Source organism: Scyliorhinus torazame, chromosome 15 (genome assembly GCF_047496885.1).
Source record: "Scyliorhinus torazame isolate Kashiwa2021f chromosome 15, sScyTor2.1, whole genome shotgun sequence".
NCBI classification, from domain to species: Eukaryota; Metazoa; Chordata; class Chondrichthyes; order Carcharhiniformes; family Scyliorhinidae; genus Scyliorhinus; species Scyliorhinus torazame.
This window is the reverse complement of record NC_092721.1, coordinates 100,147,460-100,174,649: the sequence shown is the minus strand read 5'-3', so window position 1 is coordinate 100,174,649 and position 27,190 is coordinate 100,147,460.

The following is a 27,190-nucleotide window of genomic DNA, read 5'->3' as shown; positions in this document are numbered from 1 at the left end:
TTGGTTGTGGTGTTGTGTGTTCTGATTTGTCTGTTGGTGTGTCTATCATGATGTGTGTGTTTGAATATCATGACAAGCTGTAAGCTCTAGGAGGCTGCATCCCGAATGAGCGGGAACTCTGATGCCCTCTGTCTATATAGTGAGTGTGCTCTAACTGGTGATTGGCTGCGGTGTTGTGTGTTGATTGGTCTTGCTGTGTGTCCATCAGTGTGTGTCTGCACCATGATATACTGGTGTATATTATGACATCCGCCATCGGATTTCTCCATTTTGCCAGAAGCCCGGGGGTTTCCCGACGGTGTGAGACTGCCCCACAATGGGAAACCCCATTGACCAGCTGCCGAAACGGAGAATCCCGACGGCACGCCGCACCAGAAATCTGGCTCGGCGGGACGGAGAAACCCACCCTATCTCTTTATTGCTTTTATAGATGTCTTTAAAGTTACATTTGAATGGGTGTTGTTTTAGGATTATAATACTCTTCTTCCTGTTTACGTTTGTCAAACATTTCTTGAAAGTTATTTACGTTTCTTCACTTCTCACTAATTCATTGTGCTACTGATGTGACTTGGTCATGTATTGATTTTTCAACTTCACTTTGATGTAAAGATAAGAAAGGCGTTTCAAATGAATTCTCTGAGTGATGTCAAGAAAACAAACAGAATAGCATCAAGATCAGGTAAGTCAATCACATTCTCCCTCATGGTCATGCATTTGTTACAATATTAGTGGAATAAGTTGACAGGTGACTGATAGTGCAATCCAACTCATGCAGTGAATGCTACAATTCAAACAGTGATGCTTTTCACTATGAACCCCATCAATCATGAGTGCTCACCTTCATTCAATAAGATCAAGGCTGATCTGATTGTAGCCTTAACTCCACTTTCCTGCCTGTCCCCCATACCCCTTAATTTACTTGTCGATCCAAATCTAATTCAACCTTGAACATATTCAATGACCCAGCCTCTCTGGGGAAGAGAATTACAAACACTGCCGATCCTTTGAGAGAATAAATTCCTCCTCATCTCCATCTTAAATGGGAGATCCCTTATTTTTAAACTGTGCCTCCAAGTTCTAGATTCATCCACTAGTGGAAACATGTCCACAGCTCCAACCCTGTCAAGCCCCTTCAATATCTTTTACGTCTCGGTAAGGTGTCAATTCTTCTCAACGCCAATGAATATAGGCCCGACCTGCTCAACCTTTTCTCTTAAGACAACCCCTTCACCCCAGGAATCAGCCGAGTGAACCTTCTCTGAGCTGTTTCCAGTATAAGGATATCATTGGTTAGAAAATCAAAATTGCATACAGGAGCTGAGATACTACAACAATGCCCTGCACAGCTGGACCTAAACATCCCTACTTTTATATTCCATCCCCTTTTGCCTTCTTAATTACTTGCTGAACCTGTATTCTACCTTTTCTTGTGTTTCATGCACAAGGGCACCGAGGTCTCTCTCCACTTAAATAACATTCTGCTTTCCATTCTACCTGCCAAAGTGGATATTCTCACATGTTCCCACATTATGCTCCATCTGCCAGGATTTTGCCCACTCACTTAACCTGTCCATATCCTTTTGCAAACTCTTTGGCCGGGATTCTCCCTTCTGGCGTCTAAGTCCCCACGCCGGCGGGAGAACCGGCACCAACCACTCCGGCGTCAACAGCCCCCAAAAGTGTGGAATTCCCCGCATTTTGGGGGGTTTGGTGGACGCCGGAGGGGCTGGCGCCGCTCCAACCGGTGCCGAAGAGATGGCGTGAGTTTGCGCATGCGCCAAAGAGCTGGCGTGATCTCGCGCATGCGCGGAACCTCCGGCGTGGTTCCGCACATGCGCAGACCGGCCAGCGTATTTTGGCGCATGCGCGGGGGGTTCTCTTCTCTGCACCAGCCATGGCAGAGCCCTACAGGGGCCAGTGCGGAAGGAAGAAGTGCCCCCATGGAACAGGCCTGCCCGCAGATCAGTGGACCACGATCGCGGGCCAGGCCACCGTGGGCCCCCACCCCCCCAAGGGTCGGATCTCCCCGCACCCTCCCAAGGACCGCCCCCGCCGACTTACCTGCCAGGTCCCGCCATGTGGGCACCATAGGTAACTCACGCCAGCGGGACTGGCCAAAAACGAGATGGCCGCTCGGCCCATCGGGGCCCGGAGAATTGTCGGGGTGGGGGCGCTGCCAATGGCCCCCGACCGGCATGGCGTGAATCCTGCCCCCACCCGAATATAGAGAATACGGCAGCCGGCGTAGGGGCGGGAGGGTGGGATTCGCGCCACCCCTGGGGATTCTCCGACCCAGCGGGGGGTCGGAGAATCCCACCCCAAGAATCCTCCTCATAACTTGCTTTCCTGTCTTTCTACCGTCACCAAATTTATCTACAATGTAGTCTGTCCTTTTATCCAAGACATTAATATAGATCATAAATGGTTACCTCACGAACACGGATTCCTGTGGCATGCCACTGGTTACAGTTTGCCAACCTAAAAATGACCCATTTAACCCAACTCTGTTTCTTGTTAATTGACCAATCTGCTAGAATATCACCCCCAACACTAACACGTTATTTGTTGCAGTAACCTTTCATGTGGCACCTTATTGAATGCCTTTTGGAAATTCAAAAACACTACTGGTACCCCTTTATTCACACTGCTTATTACGTCCTCAAAGATGCCAAATAAATTTGTCAAACATTTCTTTTCACAAATCCAAATTGACTCTACTGATTGTATTATCATTTTCTAAAAGTTCGTCATTAACATGGATTCTAAGCATTTTCCAATGGCAGATGTTAGATTAACTGGCCTGCTTTCTGTATCCCTCGTTTCTTGAGCAGTGATGTTTTCCAATCGACTCGAAATTTCCAAAATCCAGGAAATACCGTGTTGCAGCGTCAGGCTCTGAATGAAAGGCATTTAGATCCATGGTGTGAGGGGACTAAAACTTCACCCTGCATCATGTTTTAATGTAAAATATGTATCACGATATGCTCATTGTTATCTCAAAAACTGGACCTATCTCTATGTGACCCCAAAAAAGGGAGCTACCTGGCAGTATCGGATAAATTTTCACCTCATTATCCCTGAAGAGACACTAATGACCGTCCTGTGGTTTGCACAGACCAACTTCAGAGAGAACTGTGTAAAGGCCATCTGCATTTTATAACCCAGATTGGCCAACTGGAGTCTACTTATCTGCTAGAACAAAGGACCCCACACCCTTCCTTTCAATTCTAAAAGGTTGAGACATGAATGAAATGAAATGAATGAAATGAAAATCACTTATTGTCACAAGTAGGCTTCAAATGAAGTTACTGTGAAAAGCCCCTAGTCGCCACATTCCGGCGCCTGTTCGGGGAGGCAGGTACGGGAATTGAACCATGCTGCTGGCCTGCCTTGATCTGCTTTCAAAGCCAGCGATTTAGCCCTGTGCCAAACCAGCCCCTGGTTTACCTGGTAAACCATCTCCCAATCTCGGGCAACCAGATGACGGATACACACCCTTTGTCAAAGGCAGTGTAAAGAGTCATAGAGTTTTAAAGCACAGAAAGAGATCCTTCGGCCCAACATGTCCATGCCAACCATCAAGCACCCAACTATTCTAATCCCATTTTCCAGCACTTGGTCCGTAGTCTTGTATGCAATGTCATTTCAAATACTTCTTCAATGTTGTGAGGGTTCCCGCCTCTACCACCTTTTCAGGCAGTGAGCTCCAGATTCCAACTACCTTCTGGGTGAGAAAGAGTTCCCTCACATCTCGTCTAAACCTCCTGCCCATTACCTTAAATCTCTGCCTCCTGGTTATTGATCCCTCCACTAAGGGGAAAAGTACCTTTCTATCCACCCTATTTGTATCCCTCATAATTTTATACATCTCAATCAGGTCGGCCCTCAGTCTTTTCTGCTCCAGGAACAACAAAGCCAGCCTATCCAGTCTCCATTTATAGCTGAAATGATCCAGACCAGGCAAAATCCCGGTGAATCTCCTCTGCACCCTCTCATGTACAATCACTTCCTTTCTATAGTGTGATGACCAGAACTGTACACTGTAATCCAGATGGGGCCGAATAAATGTTTTATACAGCTCCAGAATAACCTCCCTGCACTTACATTCAATGTCTCGGTTAATAAAGGCAAGAATACTTTGGGCCTTCTTAACCACCTTATCTACCTGTCCTGCTGTCTGCAGAGATCTGTGAACCTGCACACCAAGGTCCCTCTGATCCTCTGAGGGTCCAACCATTCATTGTGTATTTCCTTGCCTTGTTAGTCATCCAAAAATGTATTACCTCACACTTTTCAGGGTTAAATTTCTTTTGCCACTCTTCTGCCCAACTAACCAGTCCGTCTTTATCGTCCTGTAATCTAAGGCCTTCTCCTCACTATTTACGACACCACCAATTTTTGTATTATTAATGAAGTTACTTATCATACCCCGACATTCACATCCAGATCATTAATGTATACTGCAAACAAGAATGGACCCAGCACCAACCCTTGCGGAACACCGCTGGATACAGGCTTCCAGTCACACAAACAACCTTCAACCATCGCCTTCTGCCTCCTACCACTTTACCAGCTTTGGATCCAGTTTGCCAAATTGCCCTGGATCCCATGGGCTCTTACCTTCTCCATCAAACTCCCATGTGGGACCTTGTCAAAAGCCTTACTAAAATCCATGTAGACTACATCAACTTCACTACCCTCATCTACACACTTCGGCACGTCCTCAAAAAAATTGGAAGACATGATCTCCCTTTGACACAACCATGCTGACTTACTTGATTAATCCTTGCCTGTCCAATTAGAGAATAATTTTGTCCCTCAGAAAACATTCTAGTAGTTTCCCTGCCACTGAAGTTAGACCTACTGGCCTGTAATTTCCTGGTCCGTCCCTACTTATTATTATTAGCTGTCCTCCAGTCATCTGGCTCCTCTCCTGCGGCCAGAGAAGATTTCAAATTTTTGGTCAGTGCCACTGCAATCTCCTGCCTTGCCTCCCACAGAAAGCTGGGATACAACTTTTCCTCAATAGATGGATCAATGGCCAAGGGGCATAGATTTAAGGTATGGGGCAAGAGGGTTGGAGGGGATGTGAGGAAAAACCTTTTTCCAGGGTGGCAGGGGTCTGGAACTCGCTGCCTGAAAGGGTGGTGGAGGCAGAGACCCTCATTTTAAAAGTATTTAGATGTGCAGTTGCGATCCCAAGCCATACCAGGCTATGGGCCTAGTGCTGGAAAATGGGATTAGAATGGTTAGGTGGCTGTGTTTGACCAGCGCAGATGTGATGGCTGAAGGGCCTTTTCTGTGCTGTATGGACTCTGTGACTCTATACCTCACCTGGCCCCAGGGATTTATCCACTTTTTGGCCCATTAAAACTGTTAATACCTCCTCTCTCTCAATGTTAAGTCATTCAAGTAAACCACAATGCACCTCCTTAATTTTTATACCTACATCATCCTTCTCTGCAGTGAACACAGATGGCAAAGTATCATTTAAAATCTCACCTACATCTTCTGGTTCCACACACAAATTGTCACATTGTTTCCTAATGGGACCTACTCTTACCCTGGTCAACCTCCTACCCTTGATATACTTATAAAACATCTTTGGAATTTCCTTTATTTTACCCATCAGTGGTTTTTCATGCCCCCTCTTCGCTCTCCTAATTTTTTTCTTACTTAACTCCCTGCACTTTCTATATTTCTCTCGGGCTTCTGCTGTTTTGAGCTCTCGGTATCTGCCATTAGCCTCCCTTTCTTTCCTTCTTGAAACCTGGATATCCCTTGACATCCAGTGTTCTCTGGACTTGTTGCTCCTACCCTTCACTATCATGGAAACATGTTACTCCCTCCAGTTCCTTTTTGAATGAATCTCTGATGTAGATTTTCCTACAAGTAGCTGCTCCCAGTTAACTTTGGGCAAATCCTGTCTTATTTTATTAAAATTGACCCTCCCCCAATTAAGAATTTTAATTTCCGGTCTTTCTTTGTCCCTTCCCATAACTACCTTAAATTCACTTGAGTTATGGTCACTGATTCCAAAATGCTCCCTCACTGAAGCTTCATCTACTTGCCCATCTTAATTACCTAAAACCAGATCCAGCACCGCCAACTCCCTTGGAGGACCTTCTACGCATTGGCATCTAAATCTCACCTGTATGCATTTTAAGAATTCCGCCCCCTCCAAGCCTTTCACACTTTGACTATCCCAGTTAACACTGGGGCAGTTGAAATCCCCTCCTATTATTACCCATTTTTTATTACAATTGTCAGATATTTGCCCAAATTTCTGCCCTTCTATCTCTCCCTGGCTGTTTGGGGACCCATAGTACAAAGCCAGCAATGTAATGGCCACCATTTGTTACTAAGCTCTACCCATATGGCTTCATTTGAGGAACCTACTGAGATATCATCCCTGAGTACTGCCATGATGTTCTCCCTAATCAAAAATGAAATTCCTCCTCCTCTTGCTTCCCTCTTTATCATGCCTGAAACCTCTATACCCTGGGATGTTCAGCTGCCTGTCCTGCCCTTCTTTGAACCAAATTTCTGTGATTTCAATAATGTCATAATTCCATGTGTTGATCAACTCTGTGTTCATCAGTCTTATCTGTCAGGATCCTTGCATTGAAATAAATGTAGTTTAGTCTATCAGTCCTTCCATGTGCCTTATGAAATGAAAATGGCTTATTGTCACAAGTAGGCTTCAAATGAAGTTACTGCGAAAAGCCCCTAGTCACCACATTCCGGCGCCTGTTCGGAGAGGCTGTTACGGGAATCGAACCGTGCTGCTGGCCTGCCTTGGTCAGCTTTCAAAGCCAGCGATTTAGCCCTGTGCTAAACAGCCCCTACATACTCCTGTCTGCTCTGCCCACTGGACCTGTCTGGGTTATCCTTTATATTTGACTCCATCTTCTCACCCACTGACTTGTTATTTTGGATCCCGCCCCCCTTCCAAATTAGTTTAAACCAGGCAACACACCATTCTGGAGTCGTGCTCGCAGCCACAGAAACGCCTGTCAGTCTCCTCACTATTGAATCCACCACCACTATAGTTCGCTTTGTCCTTTCCCTCCCCTGCTGTCCAGCAGAGCCAACTGTGGTGCCACAGACTTGGCTGCTGCTGCTTTGTCCTGAAAGCCCCCCCCCCCCCCACCCCTCAGTATCCAAAATAGTAAATCTGTTTGCAGGGGAACGGCCACAGGAGATTCCTGGACCGCTTGCCTCGCCCTCTTGCTCTGCCGAGTGATTACCCATTCTCGTCCTGCCTGTGGAGTCTCAGCATGTGGTGTGACCACATCTCTATACGTGCTCTCCACGATGCTCTCTGACTCACGGATGCTCCACAGTGTCCCCAGCTGCCGCTCCAGCTCTGAAACTCGGGCTTCCAGGAACTGCAGCTGTAGACACTTCCTGCACACATGCTGGTCCTGGGAACTGGAAATGTTCCTGGTCTCCCAGAATATATAATAGAATATATAACTGCACTCACCCAGCTGATTTTTTTTTTTAGTACATTTTCTTACAGTCTTTTTAACCACCTAATTCTGCTTTCATATTCACTTTTTCTCCACTCCTTTATCCTCCCAGCTTCGATCCCTAACTGTTGTCTCATTCAGTTATTTAAGTTTCAGCTATTTAAAGACGGTCCCTAATTTCAGTTATCCACCAACCAATCAGCTCATCGCTTTCCTGTAACATCACTCTTGAACTTTTTTTTCAAACCCAGCACGCTGCCTAACCAGCAAGAAGACTGTTCCTCACAGGTCCACCTGTCTCTGCTCCCGGAAGATAAGTGCAGGCCCCAAACCTTGCGCTGTATTTATCCTCTGTCCCAGTAGAGGTGACCCGAGCAGGTCCGTCTTTCACCGCTACCAGAAGGTAAGTGGTGGGAGTCATGTGACTTGGACCTCTGATTTGTATAACCAGTAATATTGCCTTTCTGTACTGCAACGTAGGTCTCCCATTCTACCATCCAATTAGCAACATCACAGACGAGGAGCTCTGGCCCACTTTGGACAGTATGCAGCAGGACTGGGAAAATCAGGTTGGTAGAGGATCCCAAGAAAAGGAATTTGTGGAATGTCTACGAGATGGTCTTTTGGAGCAGCTTATGGTAGAGCCCTCTAGGGAACAGGCAATTCTGGATTTGATGATCTATAATGAGGCAGACCTGATTCGGGAACTTAAGATGAAGGAACCCTTAGGGGGCAATGACCACAATATGATAGAACTTACATTACAGTTTCAGAGGCAGAAGCTGAAATCAGATGTAACGGTTTTACAATTGAATAAAGGTGATTACAAACACATGAGGGAGGAGCTGGCCAAAGTTGATTGGAAGGGGAGCCTAGCAGGGAAGACAGTGGAACAGCAATGGCAGGAGTTTTTTTTCAGTTATTAGGGAGGCACAGAAATTCATCCCAAGGAGGAGGAAACATGCTCAGGGGAGGCGAGGCATCCATGGCTGATGAGGGAAGTCAGAAATAGCATGAAAGCAAAAGAAAAAGCCGACAAAGCAGCGAGGATTAGTGGGAAGTCAGAGGATTGGGAAGCCTTTAAAAGTGAGCAGAGGACAACTAAAAGAGCAATAAAAGGAAGGGGGGGGGTGGGGGGAGAAGACAAAATATGAGTGCAAGCCAGCTAGTAACATAAAAGAAGATAGGAAGAGTTTTTTTCCAACATATAAAAGTAAGAGAGAGACAAGAATAGACATTGGACCACCTGGAAAATGAAGCTGGAGAAATATTGATAGGAAACAAAGAAATGACAGAGGAAATAAATAGTTACTTTACATCGGTCTTCATGGAGGAAGACACCAGTGGGATACTAGAACTTCAGGCATTTCAGGGGGCAGAGGTGAGTGTAGTGGCCGTCACTAAGGAGAAGGTTCCGGGAAACTGTAAGGCCTGAAGGTGGATAAATCACCTGAACCGAATGGACTACATCCCATGGTTCTAAAGGAGATAGCTGAGGAGATTGTGAAGGCATAGGTGGTGATCTTTCAAGAATCACTGGAGGCAGGGAGGATCCTAGAGGACTGACAAATGGCTAATGTAACACCTCTGTTTAAGAAGGGAGAGAGACAGAAGATGGGAAATTATATGCTGGTTAGCAATAAGATTTTAGAGTTCATTATTAAAGATGAAATTGGAGTACTTGGAAGTGCATGACAAAATAGGACTGAGTCAGCATGGCTTTGTCAAGGGGAGGTCATGTCTGACTTCTTTGAGGAGATAACAAGGAAGTTAGACACAGGAGAACCAGTGGATGCGATCTATTTAGATTTCCAGAAGGCCTTTGACAAGGTGCCATATAGGAGGCTGTTAAATAAGTTAAGAGCCCATGGTGTTAAGGGTAAGATACTGGCATGGATAGAGGATTGGCTGACTGGCAGAAGGCAGAGAGTGGGGATAAAGGGGTCTTTTTCAGGATGGCAGCCGGTGACTAGTGGTGTGCCTCAGGGGTCTGTGCTGGGACCACAGCTTTTCACAATATACATTAACGATCTGGAAGAGCAAACTAAAGGCACAGTTGCTAAATTTGCAGATTATATAAAGATCTGCAGAGGTACAGGTAGTATTGAGGAAGAAGGTGGGCTGCAGAAGGACTTGGACAGGCTAGGAGAGTGGACAAAGAAGTAAAGGCTTAGGAAATCAGAAGGACAAAGGGACTTAGGAGTCGGTGTTCAAGATTCTCTTAAGGTTGACATTCAGGTTCAGTCGGCAGTTAGGAAGGCAAATGTTGGGCCGAAGGGCCTGTTCTGTGCTGTATTTTCTATGTTCTATGTTCTATGTAATGTTAGCATTCATATCGAGAGGGCTAGAATACAAGAACAGGGATGTACTTCTGAGGCTCTGGTCAGGCCCCATTTGGAGTATTGTAAGCAGTTCTGGGTCCATATCTAAGGAAGGATGTGTTGGCCTGGAATGAAGAGCTTGTGATGTGAGGAGCGGTTGAGGACTCTGGGTCTGTACTCATTATAGTTTAGAAGGATGAGCGGGGATCTTATTGAAACTTAAAGGACACTGAGAGACCTAGATAGAGTGGATGTGGAGAGGATGTTTCTACCAGTAGGAAAAACTAGAACCCGAGAACACAAACTCAGGTGAAGTGATGATCCTTTAAAACTGAGTTGAGGAGGAATTTCTCCAGCCAGACAGTGGTGAATCAGTGGAACTCTCTGCCACAGAAGACTGTGAAGGCCAAATCACTGAGTGTCTTTAAGACAGAGACAGATAGGTTCTTGATTAATAAGCTGATCGGGGGTTATGGGGAGAAGGTGGGAGAATGGGGATCAGAAACCATGATTGAATGGCGGAGCAGACTCAGTGGGCTCAATGACCTAATTCTGCTCCTATATCTTATGGTCTTATGGACACCTGGCCCCATCTACACTTGTTCTGCTTGAAATTCTGTACCATCCCCTTCAGAATACTTCACCCCTTTCTGCCTATCTATCCCTGCAAAGTCAACACCAGTGAATAAGTGAATTATCCACTATTGGTTCTCAGCCTCACAACCTCTGTGAAGGAATACCATATTGGACATTGATTCTGGTCACTGGAACCACGTCAAACAATATTTCTTTCCTTTATGGTCTCTGCACTGTTAATATTTATTTTCTTTATCGCTTTTTTACTGTATGAATGCAAAGGAGGCAAAATTTCAACCCTCCTCCTGTGCTTTGAGTGAGTGGAAATAAACTAATCTATGGAGTTCATCCTATTTTGAGTTTGGTGTGTGGTAATTAATAGAAAATTGGATTGCACCAAAATTGAGGTTTGGAAAATAGGCAAACGCTTATAAAAGAGGAAGCAAATCAACAACTATATTTTCTGTTTATGGATGGGTGGTCAGAGAGGAAACAAGGGCTGTTTAATTTAAACCCCCTCCTGTCCGTAACAATGGTAAGAGGACTAAGAGGATGATATCGGGCAATGACGGCTAGACTGTCAACATCAATGGTTGTTTGAATGAGTCTTGAGAAGCAAGCCCTGATTCTCCTGACCTGACAAACAAGAATAAATGTGCAAACTTACCTGTCAACTCCTCATTGAATGGACCACCATGGTGAATGGTGTATTATCTGCCCAATGTGCTCTCTTAAAATGGCAAATTTGTCCTTTGTACATCATAGGACTCAAACTCACATTTTGAAAAAGTCACCTTGAGTCAGTCCATTGCTCTGGATGGACAGCAATAGGACCTGAGGAATTATAGTGGTGCTTCAGAAATGTTGGGGTTGAGGCAGTACGTATACTCACTGTGATGACAAGCATAATGCAAGTTTGTACATAATGTAATGCATTACCTCTGACCACTAGGTGGCATTGTAAACCTAACACACGATCTGTGATGGGGAGTTGAGAGTTGGTCGTGCTGGGAGATAGATGTATTTGCAGTAGTTCCACAATAGTTGTTTAGTGTTGTTTATTATTTCATTTATGCTAGTTTTCTTATCACGCAGTTGCTCTGCAATAAATTATTTCAAACTACATGAGCTGTAGTTTATCATTCACTTCGGCCAGTCTACAGAACATGACATGGCACCAGGATTGATGACTTAACAAGAACTTGAAGATTCTGTACAAAAAAATCCGAACCACTGAAGATAACTCTGCCGGATAAGAAAGGAAACAAATCTGTGTGACTAACCTTGCAAGCTACTGGCATCTTATGCTCAAAGCGTGGTAAAACGTCGAAGCCTGGAAGGTATCAAGGCACCTCAGCAGCTTTGGATTACCAGTAATGTAGATTAAAATTGGAGGGTGTTTAAGCAACAGTTTAAACTGTATGTTGCAGCCCTTGGTCTGCAGGCACAGCCCGATGAGAGACGTATTGCGTTGCTGCTCACTGTGGCAGGTCCCCAAGAAATTGAGATCTTCAATACTTTTGCATTTGAATACGAGGCTGACAGCAAAAGCTCTGAAGAAGTGCTCAAACAATTCAATCAGCATTGCTCCCCTAGAAAAAATGAAACCTTTGAGCGCTATATATTCCGTACGCACACCCAGAATGCGGGAGAGGCATTCGATAGCTTTCTCACTGATTTGCGATTGAAAGCGCAGTCGTGCAACTTCAGCACACTCCAGTCATCAATGATACGAGACCAGATAGTTTTCAGAATCTCCAATAATGAAGTGCATGAGCGGCTACTGCGGGAAACAGACCTGAAACTTGAAAGTACCATTCAAAATTGTCACGCTAGTGAGCTTGCTACAAAGCCGCTCGACACATTGAATCTCCATAGTTTTAGCGCGATAGCAGAAGAGGCAGTAGACGCCATTAGTGTGGTGATGCATCTGAATAAGAAACGTGTTCCCAGGGCAGGTGGCCATTTTGAGTGGCCAACCCGATCCTCAATTTTGTGTCCGCGATGTGGCAAACGGCATATTCCACGGCAATGCCCTGCTTATGTGCTATCTGTAATGGCAGGAATCATTTTGCAACCCACTATTATTCAAGGAAAAGGCCTGAACAAACAGAATGTTAGCGCCATTGATGAGATGTGTCTAGAGAACACATTCTTTGTTAGCGTGATCTCCAGCGAAGACAAGGAGACTCAAGTTATATCAAACAGAAATATATTCGTACCAATCTGCAGAAATAATTAATTGAAGGCAGATAATTCTAAGGATAAATGTACAGTGCCATTAAAAATAAATGGCACAGTGATAACAGTCAAGCTTGACACTGGCGTGAGGGCCAACCTCATCAACCTGTCTGATGTAAAAAAGCTGCGGATTCAGCCAAAAATAGTTACCAGAACGGTATTATTAAGGGATTTTCATGGTAATAAAAAGGAGCATGTGAGCTTTATGTCAATGTCAGAACCAAAAGGTACAAGTTGACATTTTCTGTGTCGGCGGCAGACCGTGAGCCTTTAATTAGAGTTGAGGCGTGTGAGGAGCCACAGCTAGTCCAATGAGTCTGTAGTGCAGACAATGCTGCGACTGGCTCTCATCCCTCGGGAGACTTTATATTGAATGACTTCCCTGAAATTTTCCATGGTTTTAGTACGTTACCAAACACGTAAAGATGCAACTGAAGGAAGATGCAAAGATCCGAAGGATTTGAATCTCAATATGAAAAGGGAACACCACCCTATACCAAAAAGGGAGGAAATAACATGTGAAATGGCAGGAGCAACCTGGTTCAGCAAATTGGATGTGTCACAAGGCTTCTGGCAATTGAAGCTCGATAAAGAAAGCACAAAAATGTGCACATTCAAAACATACTTCAGGAGACATTGTTTGTTACAAATGCCATTTGGCAACACCTCAGCTTCAGAGATATTTCATCGTGCCATGGGGCATATAGTTGAAGGAATCCCGGGGGTCCGTGGGTATGTGGATGACATTATTATTTGGGGGTCGGTAAGAACATGATAAGTGTCTACTAAGGGTCCTAAACACTATCAGAAAAAACGGTCTGAAATTAAACACAGTGAAATGTCAAGTTGGGTGCATTGTATCACCTTCCTGGGAGACAAGCTGTCCGCACAAGGGGTTCAGCCCGATCAAGACAAGATAAGGGTGATTCCGCAGATGCCATGCCCTACGGATAAAAAGGCATTATAAGAATGCTTGGTATGATAAATGCGGTGGGCGAGTTCATCCCCAACTTGGCAGCCAAAGCAGCACATCTGAGGGAGACCATAAATACAGATGTGCCATTCCGGTGGTCCAGTAAGCACGAACAAGAGTGACAGGCACTGCAGGTTTCACTCACCACGGCGCCAGTTCTCACGTTTTTTGACACAATCAAGAACACAAAAATCTTAACCGATGCATCACAGGATGGTTTAGGGGCGGTCCTACTCCATCAGAATCTGGAAAGAGACTGGCTGCCAGTGGCGTATGTCCGACACTGAACGACAATACGCACAAATCGAAAAAGAGAGTCTTAGGCTCATTAATGGGACAACAAAGTTCCATGATTATGTGTATGGGCTTCCTACCTTCATTGTGGAGACTGACGACAGGCCACTTGTCGCCATCATAAAAAATTCTTAGTGAGATGTTGCCGAGACTGCAACGAATATTCATAAAGTTCAGCACACACTAAGAAGATCCACAAGAATAAGGCGCAAGCCAGAAAAACTGAACTTGTAACAGACTGTAAAGTAAAACAAAATATATCTGAACACATATATAGTTATGCATATCATGATGAAATGTAAAAAGTAATTTAATGCTTGTAAATAATTTTCTTTTACAAAGAAAAGGGGATGTGATGATATGCATAAGGCAAGTTTGTACATAATGTTATGCTCGACCTCCGACCACTAGGTGGCATTGCAAACATATCACATGACCCTGTGATGGGGAGTTGGGAGTTGGTCATGCTGGGAGATTGACGTATTTATAGTAGTTCCACAATAGTTGGTTAGTGTTAGTTGTTTATTATTTTGTTTATTTTAGTTATCTTACCACACAGTTGTTTTGCAATAAATTATTTTAAACTACATGTTATTATGGGCCAGGGTTTAGAGAACACCGAAGTATATCATGGAGTTCACCTGACCCACAATTTTTTAAAGATTTTGGTTATGGGGAACAAAAGGGCCCACTTTACAGGTGTGATGCAACAGAGATCTAAAGTATTTTTAAACAAAAACAATGTTTATTCTATGAATCCAGTTAACATTTTATAAACACACAGTAAAAATCTTATTAACTACCAATACTGATAATCCCCACAGATACAATACTCTACAGTTAACCCTTAGAAACGTTCCTCGCAACATCCATAAGTCAAGCACCTTTTTAACTAAGAAAGCAGGTTTGAATTCTCTACAAAAGGCAGGTATCATTTTTAAATTATCAAGTGAGCTGAAGACATTCTTTAGATTGCAGAGAGAGAGTTCAATACACCTTCTTGCTTGAATGCAGCTTCCAACTACCTAAAATGAAAGTAAAACACAAAGCAGCTTCCAGCTCAAAACAAAAGTAAAAGACAGAATCACATTCCAGCTCCATCCACACAATGACATCACTGCAGCCATTTGATAAAACACACATTTCTTAAAGGGATTCTCACATGCCACCTCCTCCCAAGAAAAATGATAAACCATCAACTTCATGATGGTTTAATTTTTCATCTTTTCATTTTCCTTTCAGAAATATTGACACTAAATATACTTTTTTGTTTAACAAAACAAAACAAGCAAACATTTATAATAACATAGTCCATTTCAGTTCTTCTTCCTCCACCTGGAATCCCTCTTGATTGACAGTCCCTTTGAACAAGAAGGCGTTAAGAAGGCGTACGGTGTGTTAGCTTTTATTGGTAGAGGGATTGAGTTTCGGAGCCATGAGATCATGTTGCAGCTGTACAAAACTCTGGTGCGGCCGCATTTGGAGTATTGCATGCAATTCTGGTCGCCGCATTATAGGAAGGATGTGGAAGCATTGGAAAGGGTGCAGAGGAGATTTACCAGAATGTTGCCTGGTATGGAGGGAAGACCTTATGAGGGAAGGCTGAAGGACTTGAGGCTGTTTTCGTTAGAGAGAAGAAGGGTAAGAGGTGACTTAATTGAGGCATACAAGATGATCAGAGGATTAGATAGGGTGGACAGGGAGAGCCTATTTCCTCGGATGGTGATGTCTAGCACGAGGGGACATAGCTTTAAATTGAGGGGAGATAGATATAGGACAGATGTCAGAGGTAGGTTCTTTACTCAGAGAGTGGTAAGGGCATGGAACGCCCTGCCTGCACCAGTAGTGGACTCGCCAACACTAAGGGCATTCAAATGGTCATTGGATAGACATATGGATGATAAGGGAATAGTGTAGATGGGCTTTAGTGTGGTTTCACAGGTCGGCGCAACATCGAGGGCCGAAGCGCCTGTACTGCGCTGTAATGTTCTATGTTCTATGTTCTATATGTCTGCACGATCCAGCCATTTCTCTACACCTCGGCATTTCTCTTTCAGGTCAGATACTTCTGTTCAATCCGATCACAGAGCCCCTTGTAATCCTCCAACACAGGAGTATTGGTTAACACAACCTTCAGGCCGTCAAATACCTGTTGACACTCCGCTGTCCACTGAAATGTGCTACGCTTCTTTAGCAAGTCCGTCAGTGGAGCAACCACACTGCAAATGTTCGGCACAAATTTCCAGTAAAATCCACTCATGCCAAGAAATAGCATTATTTTCCGTTGTGTCAAGGGTATCGGAAACTCCCCAGTAACCTTTGTTTTCACATCCCGTGAGACCATTCGACCCTGTCCGATTGTATGGCCAAGGAAAGTGACTTGGACTTTTCCAAATTCACCTTTGGCTAGGTTTACCACCAAACCATCCTCCTGAAGTCGATCGAATAACTCCATCAGATGCTTTAAATGTTCTTTCTATGTCTGACTGAAAATTACCAGATCGTCGATGTATACCGCACAATTGGGTAATCCTGAAACGACTTTGTTAGTTAACCGTCAAAATGTGCCTGGAGCATTTTTCTTGCCAAATGGCATAACTTTGAGTTGGTATTTACCATTTGGAGTCACAAAAGCTGAAATCTCCTTCGCCCTTTTGGATAAACGTACCTGCCAGTAACCTTTAAGTAAATCCAATTTGGAAATAAAAGCTGATTGTCCCATCTTCTCAATGCAATCCTTCAAGCGTGGGATAGGATAAGAGTCCGTTCTTGTAACTACATTAACCTTTCTATATTTCACACACAACCATTGGGTGCCGTCTGGTTTTGGTACCATCACTATGGGTGAGCTCCATTGGCTGCAACCCACTTCAATTATGCCACTCTTAAGCATACTTTCAATTTACTTGTTAATCTGTGCCAATTTAAAAGGGTTAAGTCTATATGGATGTTGTTTAATTGGAACAGCATTTCCCACATCTGCATCATGTCTAGCCATTTTAGTACTTCACAACTTATCTCCACAAACTTGCCCATGTGATATCAATAACTCTTTCAGGTCAGTTTGTTTTTCCTCTGGAAGGTAACTCAACAATTTATCCCAATTTTTAAGAACATCCTCGTTTTCCAATTTAATTTGAAGGATGTCCAATTCAAAGTCATCTGGATTTGGTTCTTCAATTTGAGTTAGAATCATTAAAATCTCCTCCTTTTGCTCTCCTTCCCTTTCAAAGTACCTTTTAAGCATATTCACATGACACACTTGGTGAGATTTCCTTCTATCTGGTGTTCTTACCACATAATTCACCTCACTTAATTTCCTTTCAATCTGATAAGGTCCACAAAACCTTGCTTTTGAAGGTTCACCTACCACTGGTAACAATACTAAAACTTTATCTCCACTGGCAAAACTATGAACTTTTGCTCTCTTGTCCGCTACCTGCTTCATCACATGTTGTGCAACTTTTAAATGCTGTCAAGCCAATTCCCCTGCTCTATTTAATCGTTCCTGAAAATTTGATAGGTAATCCAATAATGTGAATTCCGGCTGCTCACTCACCAATTTTTCCTTAATCAATTTAAGTGGTCCTCTTATCTCATGACCAAAAATGAAGAGAACAAAGAACAAATAAAAGTACAGCACAGGAACAGGCTCTTTGGCCCTCCAAGCCTGTACCGACCATGCTGCCCGTCTAAACTAAAATCTTCTACACTTCCGGGGTCCGTATCCCTCTATTCCCATTCTATTCATATATTTGTCAAGGTGCCCCTTAAACGTCCAATAATGTAAGTGCCGACTGCTCACTCACCAATTTTTCCTGAATCAATTTAAGTGGTCCTCTTATCTCATGACCAAAAATTAACAAAGAGAACAAAGAACAAAGAAACATACAGCACAGAAAGAGGCCCTTTGGCCCCCCAAGCCTGCGCTGACCATGCTACCCGTCTAAACTAAAATCTTCTACAGTTCCAGAGTCCGTATCCCTCTATTCTGATCCTATTCATGTATTTGTCAAGATGCCCCTTAAACGTCACTATAGTCCCTGCTTCCACCACCTCCTCCGGCAGCGAGTTCCAGGGACCCACTACCCTCTGTGTATAAAACTTACCTCGTACATCTCCTCTAAACCTTGCCTCTCACACCTTAAACATACGCTGCCTAATAATTGACCCCTCTACCCTGGGAAAAAGTCTCTGACTATCCACTCTATCTATGCCCCTCATAATTTTGTAGACCTTTATCAGGTCTCCCCTCAACCTCCTTCTTTCCAGTGAGAACAAACCAAGTTTGTTCAACCTCTCCTCATAGCTAATGCCCTCCATACCAGGCAACATCCTGGTAAATCCTTTCTGCACCCTCTCTAAAGCCTCCACATCCTTCTGGTAGTGTGGCAATCAGAATTGAACACAATACTCCAAGTGTGGCCTAACTAAGGTTCTACACAGCTGCAACATGACTTGCCAATTTTTATACTCAATGCCCCGCCAATGAAGGCAAGCATGCCGTATGCCTTCTTGACTACCTTATCCACCTCTGTTAACCCTTTCAGTGACCTGTGGATCTGTACACCAAGATCTCTCTGACTGTCAATACTCTTGAGGGTTCTACCATTCACAGTATATTCCCGACCTGCATTAGACCTTCCAAAATGCATTACCTCAATTTGTCCAGATTACACTCCATCTGCCATCTCTCCGCCCAAGTCTTCAAACAATCTAAATCCTGTTGTATCCTCTGACAGTCCTCATCACTATCCGCAATTCCACCAACCTTTGTGTTGTCCGCAAACTTACTAATCAGACCAGTTACATTTTTCTCCAAATCATTTATATGTACTACGAACAGCAAAGGTCCCAGCACTGATCCCTGCGGAACACCACTAGTCACAGCCCTCCAATCAGAAAAGCACCCTTCCATTGCTACTCTCTGCCTTCTATGACCTAACGAGTTCTGCATCCATCTTGGCAGCTCACCTCTGATCCCGTGTGACTTCACCGTTTGTACCAGTCTGCCATGAAGGACCTTGTCAAAGGCCTTACCGAAGTCCATATAGACAACATCCACTGCCCTACCTGCATCAATCAACTTTGTGACCTCCTCGAAAAACTCTATCAAGTTAGTGAGACACGACCTCCCCTTCACAAAACCGTGCTGCTTCTCGCTAATATGACCACTTGCTTCCAAATGGGAGTAGATCCTGTCTCGAAGAATTCTCTCCAGTAATTTCCCTACCACTGACGTAAGGCTTACCAGCCTGTAGTTCCCTGGATTATCCTTGCTATTCTTTTTAAACAAAGGAACAACATTGGCTATTCTCCAGTCCTCCAGGACATCACCTGAAGACAGTGAGGGCCCAAAGATTTCTGTCAAGGCCTCAGCAATTTCCTCTCTTGCCTCCTTCAGTATTCATGGGTAGTTCCCATCAGACCCTGGGGACTTATCCACCTTAATATTTTTCAAGATGCCCAACACCTTGTCTTTTTGGATCTCAATGTGAGCCAGGCTATCTACACACCCTTCTTTAGGGCAGCACGGTCGCACAAGTGGATACCACTGTGGCTTCACAGCGTCAGGGTCCCAGGTTTGATTTCCCACTGGGTCACTGTCTGTGCGGAGTCTGCACATTCTCCCCATGTCTGCGTGGGTTTCATCCGGGTGCTCCGGTTTCCTCCCACAGTCCAAAGACGTGCAGGTTAGGTGGATTGGCCATGATAAATTGCCCTTAATGACCAAAAAGGTTAGGAGGGGTTATTGGGTTACGGGGATAGGGTGCAAATGAGGGCTTAAGTGGGTCGGTGCAGACTCGATGGGCCGAATGGCCTCCTTCTGCACTGTATGTTCTATGTTCTCCAGACTCAACATCCACCAATTTCTTCTCTTTGGTGAATACTGATGCAAAGTATTCATTTAGTACCTTGTCCATTTCCTCTGGCTCCACACATAGATTCCCTCCCCTGTCCTTCAGTGGGCCAACCTTTTCACTGGCTACCCTCTTGCCTTTTATGTACGTGTAAAAAGCCTTGGGATTTTCCTTAACCCAATTTGCCAATGACTTTTCATGACGCTTTTTAGCCCTCCTGACTCCTTGCTTAAGTTCCTTCCTACTTTCCTTGTACTCCACACAGGCTTTGTCTGTTCCCAGCCTTCTAGCCCTGACAATTGTCTCCTTTTTCTTTTTGACGAGGCCGCAATATCACTCGTTATCCAAGGTTCCCGAAATTTGCTGTATTTATCCTTCTTCCTCACAGGAACATGCCAGTCCTGAATTCCTTTCAACTGACATTTGAAAGCCTCCCACATGTCAGATGTTAATTTACCCTCAAAGATCTGCCCCCAATCGAGGTTCTTCAGTTCCTGCCTAATATTGTTATAATTAGCCTTCCCCCAATTTAGCACATTCACCCTAGGACCACTCTTATCCTTGTCCACCAGCACTTTAAAACTTACTGAATTGTGGTCACTGTTTCCAAAATACTCCCCTACTGAAACTTCTACCACCTGGCCGAGCTCATTCCCCAATATCAGGTCCAGTACAGCCCCTTCCCGAGTTGGACTGTCTACATATTGTTTTAAAAAGCCCTCCTAGATGCTCCTTACAAACTCTGCCCCATCCAAACCCCCAGCACTTAGTGAGTCCCAGTCAATATTGGGGAAGTTAAAGTCTCCCATCACAACAATCCTGTTGCTTTTACTCCTTTCCAAAATCAGTCTACTTATCTGCTTCTCTATCTCCCGCTGGCTGTTGGGAGGCCTGTAGTAAACCCCAACATTGTGACTGCACCCTTCTTATTCCTGATCTCTACCCATATAGCCTCGCTGCCCTCTGAGGTGTCCTCCCGCAGTACAGCTGTTATATTCTCCCTAACCAGTAGCGCAACTCCTCCACCCCTTTTACATCCCCCTCTATCCCGCCGGAAACATCTAAATCCTGGAATGTTTAGCTGCCAATCCTGTCCTTCCTTCAACTAGGTCTCTGTAATGGCAACAACATCATAGTTCCAAGAACTAATCCAAGCTCTAAGTTCATCTGCCTTAGCTGTTATACTTCTTGCATTAAAACAAATGCACTCCTGCTGCAGGATCTCATCCCCCTTCCTGCCTATGGCGTTAGTACCAATATGTACCACGACCTCTGCCTGTTTGCCCTCCCCCTTCCGGATGTCCGCTACCTATTCTGAGACATCCTGGACACTGGCACCAGGGAGGCAACATATTATCCTGGAGTCTCTTTCACGTCCACAGAAGCGCCTATCTGTGCCCCTGACTATAGAGTCACCTATGACTATTGCTCTTCTGCGCTTTGACCATCCCTGCTGAACATCAGAGCCAGCCGTGGTGCCACTGCTCTGTCTGCTGCTGTTTTCCCCTGATAGGCTATTCCTTCCGATAGTATCCAAAGGGGTATACCTGTTCGAGAGGGGGACAACCACAGAGGATTCCTGCACTGAATGCCTGCCCCCTCTGGTGGGAACCCATCTCTCTGCCTGAACCTTGGGTGTGACCACATCTATATAACTGCTATCTATGATGCTTTCCGCCACCTGAATGCTCTTAAGTGCATCCAACTGCTGCTCCAGCCAAACCATGCGGGCTGTGAGGAGCCCCAGTTGGGTGCACTTACTGCAGATGAAGCCATCCGGGACGCTGGAAGCCTCCCGGACCTACCACATCTCACAGTCAGAGCACTGCACCCCCCTAATTGACATTGCGTTAACTAATTAGTAAATTAACTTAAAAAATAAATTTTTTAAAACGTTACTGTTAACTATATGTTTCCTGTACGAAGTCTTACAACACCAGGTTAAAGTCCAACAGGTTTGTTTCGATGTCACTAGCTTTCGAAGCGCTGCTCCTTCCTCAGGTGAATGAAGAGGTCTGTTCCAGAAACACATATATAGACAAATTCAAAGATGCCAAACAATGCTAGGAATGCGAGCATTAGCAGGTGATTAAATCTTTACAGATCCAGAGATGGGGTTTCCTAGCACTAGATTTCTACTATAAATGTAAATGCTAAATACAGTACTCTCCGGTCTCTGGCTTAGATACCCCTCTAAATTATGATTAAGTAATTAATTAATGATGTTTAATTAGTTTAATAATGTTTAATTTTAAAATTTAATGCAGACTCCATAGCCAGCCAATCGGGTCACAGCTTTCCTGTGATGTCACTTTTCAGTATCCCCCCCCCCCCCCGGAGTCGGATCACTCAGAATAGCAGAATATCCATCACTTACCTGTTTCCAAGCTGCTCCCCGGCTCTCTCTCTCTCTCTCCCGCTCCCGAAAATGAAGGCCGCTGGAACCTGGGGGTAAGATTTTACATCACCTACCTTCCCAGGGTGCCCCCTGGTTTCCTCCCTGCTTCATGGAATGCAGTCTGGATCTCTCCCTGCAGATTACCAGGTACAAAGCCAAACGAAGGAAACAGAACAAAAAGGGAAACAGCACCTCCTCCCATTCCGCACCGAATTACCACAATGCCCAAATTACCAAGTTCCAATTCCCACTCTGGCTGTGTCTCACTCACTCAGGATGTGTCTCCTTCACCTGCGCAAAACTTCAAAAGGACTGAATTTGGTTGACTCATTAGGTGCATCCCCAATTGCAAACAGTACGAATGGAATTCCTTTATCCCAATCCTCTGGATAATCTTGACAAAAGGCCCTCAACATTGTCTTTAATGTCTGATGCCACCTTTCTAACGTTACCTGCGATCCTGGATGGTACGCAGTTGATGTAAATTGTTTTATTCCTAAGCTATCCATAACTTCTTGGAATGACCTTGACGTAAAATTTGATCGTCGATCTGATTGTATTTCTGTGGGTAGTCCATATATAGTAAAGAATTTAAGTAACTCCTCCACAAACTTTCTAGCTGTAATATTGCATACTGGAATGGCCTCTGGAAACCTAGTGGACACATCCATTATAGTCAAAAGATATTGATTCCCAATTTTCTTTTTAGGAAGCGGTCCTACGTAATCAATTAAGACCCTTGGAAAAGGTTCCTTAAACGCTGGAATGGGTATTAAGGATGCTGGTTTTATCACTGCTTGAGGTATCCCTATCATTGACATGTGTGACATGATCAACAAAATTTAACGACATCTTTGTGTAGTCCAGGCCAATAAAAATGTTTTTGTATTTTAGCTTGAGTTTTCCTTACTCCCAAATGACCTCCCACTGCTACCTCATGTGCTACTCGCAACACCTCCTTTCTATACCCTACTGGCAATACCACTTGATGAACTTTTGCCCATTTTTCATCCGCGTGCAAAAGTAAAGGTCTCCATTTTCTCATCAAGACATCATTTTTACAGTAATAACATTCTGGTATACACTCAGATTCCTCTTCTGTGTATGCTTTCTGATACATCCGTTTTATTTCTGTTGTAACTCCGCCAATTTTCTTGAACTAAAAATATCTGCCTCATCCTCCACCTGTTCTTTTCCAACGATCTGATCAAAAATCATTTCTGATAATTGCACTTCAACTTTATCTTCACTCTTTCATTTCTCCTCTTGTCTTAACCTGTGACTTTGTGACCTTGTTGCTACACAATCTGGAAAATTACCAGGATATTCGTCCTTCAACACTTTTGTCTGATTTTCCACTAGCTTATCAACTGCAGTAGACATCACTCCCACCTGCGATCCAGCTGTATCATTACCCAAGATAAACTGTATTCCTTGACAAGATAGTTTCTCTATTATTCCTACTACCACTTCACCACTCTTCACTGGACTATCCAACCTTACCTTATATAATGGAACACTACTCTTCTCACCCTGAATTCCACATATTACCATCTTTTCTGGCAATATTCCTCCCAAACTACATAACTCTTCATCTCTTACCATCAAAGATTGACTAGCTCCTGTATCTCTTAAAATTGTGACTTCTTTACCTACTCCTCCTGAGTGAACTTTACCCACACAAGTAAATTCTTTAATGTGATCTGGCACCTTCTTATCCATCACCTCTTGATCAGGTTGTACAATCTTTTGCACCTCCTTTACTTCACTTGGGCTTTCCTTTCCCACTTTAACAAACCCCACTGACTTATCTTGTTTTACCACATCAGCCTCCCCAGTGCTTTTCTTCAACCACCAACACTGTGACTTTACATGGCCTAGTTTATTGCAGTGAAAACATTTGAAACTTTTCATTTCCCTTCCACACTCCTGGATTTCTTTTTAAATCTGAGGTACACTCTCCTTATTGTCTCCCATCAGATCTCCTTTACCTCTACCACCTGAGCATTTCTCTTTTCCCCAGTTTCTATTCCTCATGGGCTGAAACTGATGTTGAAAACTAAACTTTGATTGATGAACTAATTCATAATCATCTGCCACTTCTGCTGCTAATCTCACAGTTTTAACCCTCTGCTCTCCCACGTGAGTTCTCGCGACATCAGGGATTGAATTTTTAAACTCCTCCAAAAGTATAATTTCTCTGAGAGCTTCAAACGTTTGGTCTATTTTCAAAGCCCTATCCACCTTTCAAAATTACTCTATTTGATCCTTTCAAACTCCATGTATGTTTGACCAGGTTCTTTCCTTAAATTTCTAACCCTTTGTCTGTAAGCTTCAGGCACTAGTTCATATGCACCTAAGATGGATTTTTTCACCTCCTCATATGTCCCAGATACCTCCTCTGATAGTGATGCAAACACTTCACTAGCCCTACCTACCAGCTTTGTTTGAATCATTAATTCCCACATGTACTGTGGCCATTTCATTTGTTTAGCCACCTTCACAAATTAAATGAAATTTAAATTTTTCTTTCTCACTTTTTCTTTTTCCCTGATCTGTACCTCCCTTTCACTTTCTTGTTGTTCTGCTAGGGATATTCTTTCTTTTTCCCTCATTTCGTATTCAAGCTGCTTTAATTTTTTTTCATGTTCCAGTTGTTTAATCTGTAACTGAATTTTTTGCCATTTCTAATGAGTCAGACTGTATCTCCGGTACTTTTAAATGCTCAGCTACCGCCGCAAGGACCTCTTCTTTTCGTATGTTGTCAGGTAACGCTAACTGCAATGTTTTTGCCAAATCTAAAAGCCTGTTTTTCGTCTTTGTTCGTAAGGTACTGCGCGTGACCTTCTTCAGCCCCAAAACTTCCAAGCCTCTGAAAGAGCCATTGTTCACAACACACTGCCTACTTAAACTGGAATACCACACCTGGAAAGTAAACACAAATATGCTCACCCCTCACTGCCTTTAAGTTCACTGAGCCAACCCAATCACAAAAGATAGACTTTTATCCCACGAGCCCCCAATTTATTATGGGCCAGGGTTTAGAGAACACCAAAGTATATCATGAGTTCACCTGACCCACAATTTTTAATAGATTTTGGTTATGGGGAGCAAAAGGGCCCACTTTACAGGTGTGATGCAACAGAGATCTAAAGCATTTTAAAACAAAAACAATGTTTATTCTATGAATCCAGTTAACATTTTATAAACACACAGTAAACATCTTATCAACTACCAACACTGATAATCTCGACAGGTACAATACTCTATAGGTAACCCTTATAACCCTATAGGTGGGGCTATTTAGCACAGGGCTAAATTGCTGGCTTTGAAAGCAGACCAAGGCAGGCCAGCAGCACGGTTCAATTTCCGTAACAGCCTCCCCGAACAGGCGCCGGAATGTGGCGACTAGGGGCTTTTCACAGTTACTTCATTTGAAGCCTACTTGTGACAATAAGTGATTTTCATTTCATTTTATTAGTAATTTTCCTAGCAACATTCATAAGCAAATACCCCTTTTAACAAAGACCGCAGGTTTGAATTCTCTACAGAAAGCAGGTATCACTTTTTAAAATTATCAAGTGAGCTGAAGACATTCTTGAGAATGCATAGAGAGAGTTCAATACACCCTCTTGCTTGAATGCAGCTCCCAACTACCCAAAATGAAAGTAAAACACAAAGCAGCGTCCAACTCAAAACAAATGTAAAAGACAGAATCACATTCCAGCTCCACCCACACAATGACATCACTGCAGCCATTTGATAAAACACACTTTTCTTAAAGGGACTCTCACATGACAATGTTCTGCAGTTCATCATTCACTTCGGGCAGTCTGCAGAACATGACACCCACCATTATCAGCACAAATATTGCCTTGTTTCTGCCATGCAGGAGGCCTCAAAGCCCACCCACTTTGTGTTTTTATGTCTCTTCATGGGATACAGCCCTCACAGACAAGTTTTGCCCTTCCCCTGAGAAGGTGGTTGTGTGCTGCCTGCTTGAAAGCTATTCTTGGTGCTAATAATTAACGTTCATGGGATGAGAATGACAACGTTTCAGAAAAGATGTCAGGTAAATAAAAATAAAAATTATACTTTATTATTCATTCTGCTGATAAAGAATATGATAACAGACTACACCTTCCAGAGTGCTATACGTCTAACTCTAGTAGGCATGCCACTGCATAAACATAGATAGAATGAATGAGTAGTTATAATCTTGCTATAAAACTTGAATTCTAAACAGGTACTTTGTCATGGAACAAGACTGATAGTTACGAGAGGTATAAACGGGGTGAATAGTCAGAAACTTTTTCCCAGGGTGGAAGACTCAATTGCAAGGGGGCACAGGTTCAAGGTGAAAGGGGGAAAGTTTAGGGGAGATGTGCGGGGAAAGCTTTTGACGCAGAGGGTGGTAGGTGCCTGAAACGCATTGCCCAGTGGATGTGGTGGAAGCAGGCATGATAGTAACGTTCAAGATATATCTTGATAGACACATGAACGGGCAGGGAATGGAGAGATATAGATTGTTTGCCCAATGAGTACTAGGTCTAAATAAGGAATATAGATTGGTGCAGGCTTGGTGGGCCGAAGGGCCTGTTCCTGTGCTGTAATATTCTTTGTTCTTTGTCTTTGTTCTTTGTTAGGAAATTGCCTTCTTTGATGATAGATGTTGAAATTATAACAGACAGATTTCAACAACAACAACTTGTGTAATACCTTAATCTGATGAATGATCCCAAGGAGTCGGAAACAAAATATGACATACATCCAGATTTGGAGATATTAGGTCTGATGACCAAAAGCTTGGTCAAAGAGGTCAATTTTCAGAAGTGCCCTAAAGAAGGAAAGTGAGGTATAGTGAGGTGGAGAGCTGTAGGGGGGGAATTCCAGACTGTGGGCAAAGGCAACTGAAGACACAGAGTAGTGGGTGAAGCAATTATAATTGGGAATGCACATGAGATCAGAATTAGTGGAGCACCAATATCTTAGAGGATTGTGGGATTGGAGGAGAGTATAGAGATAGAGAGGGGCAAGGCCATGGAGAGAAT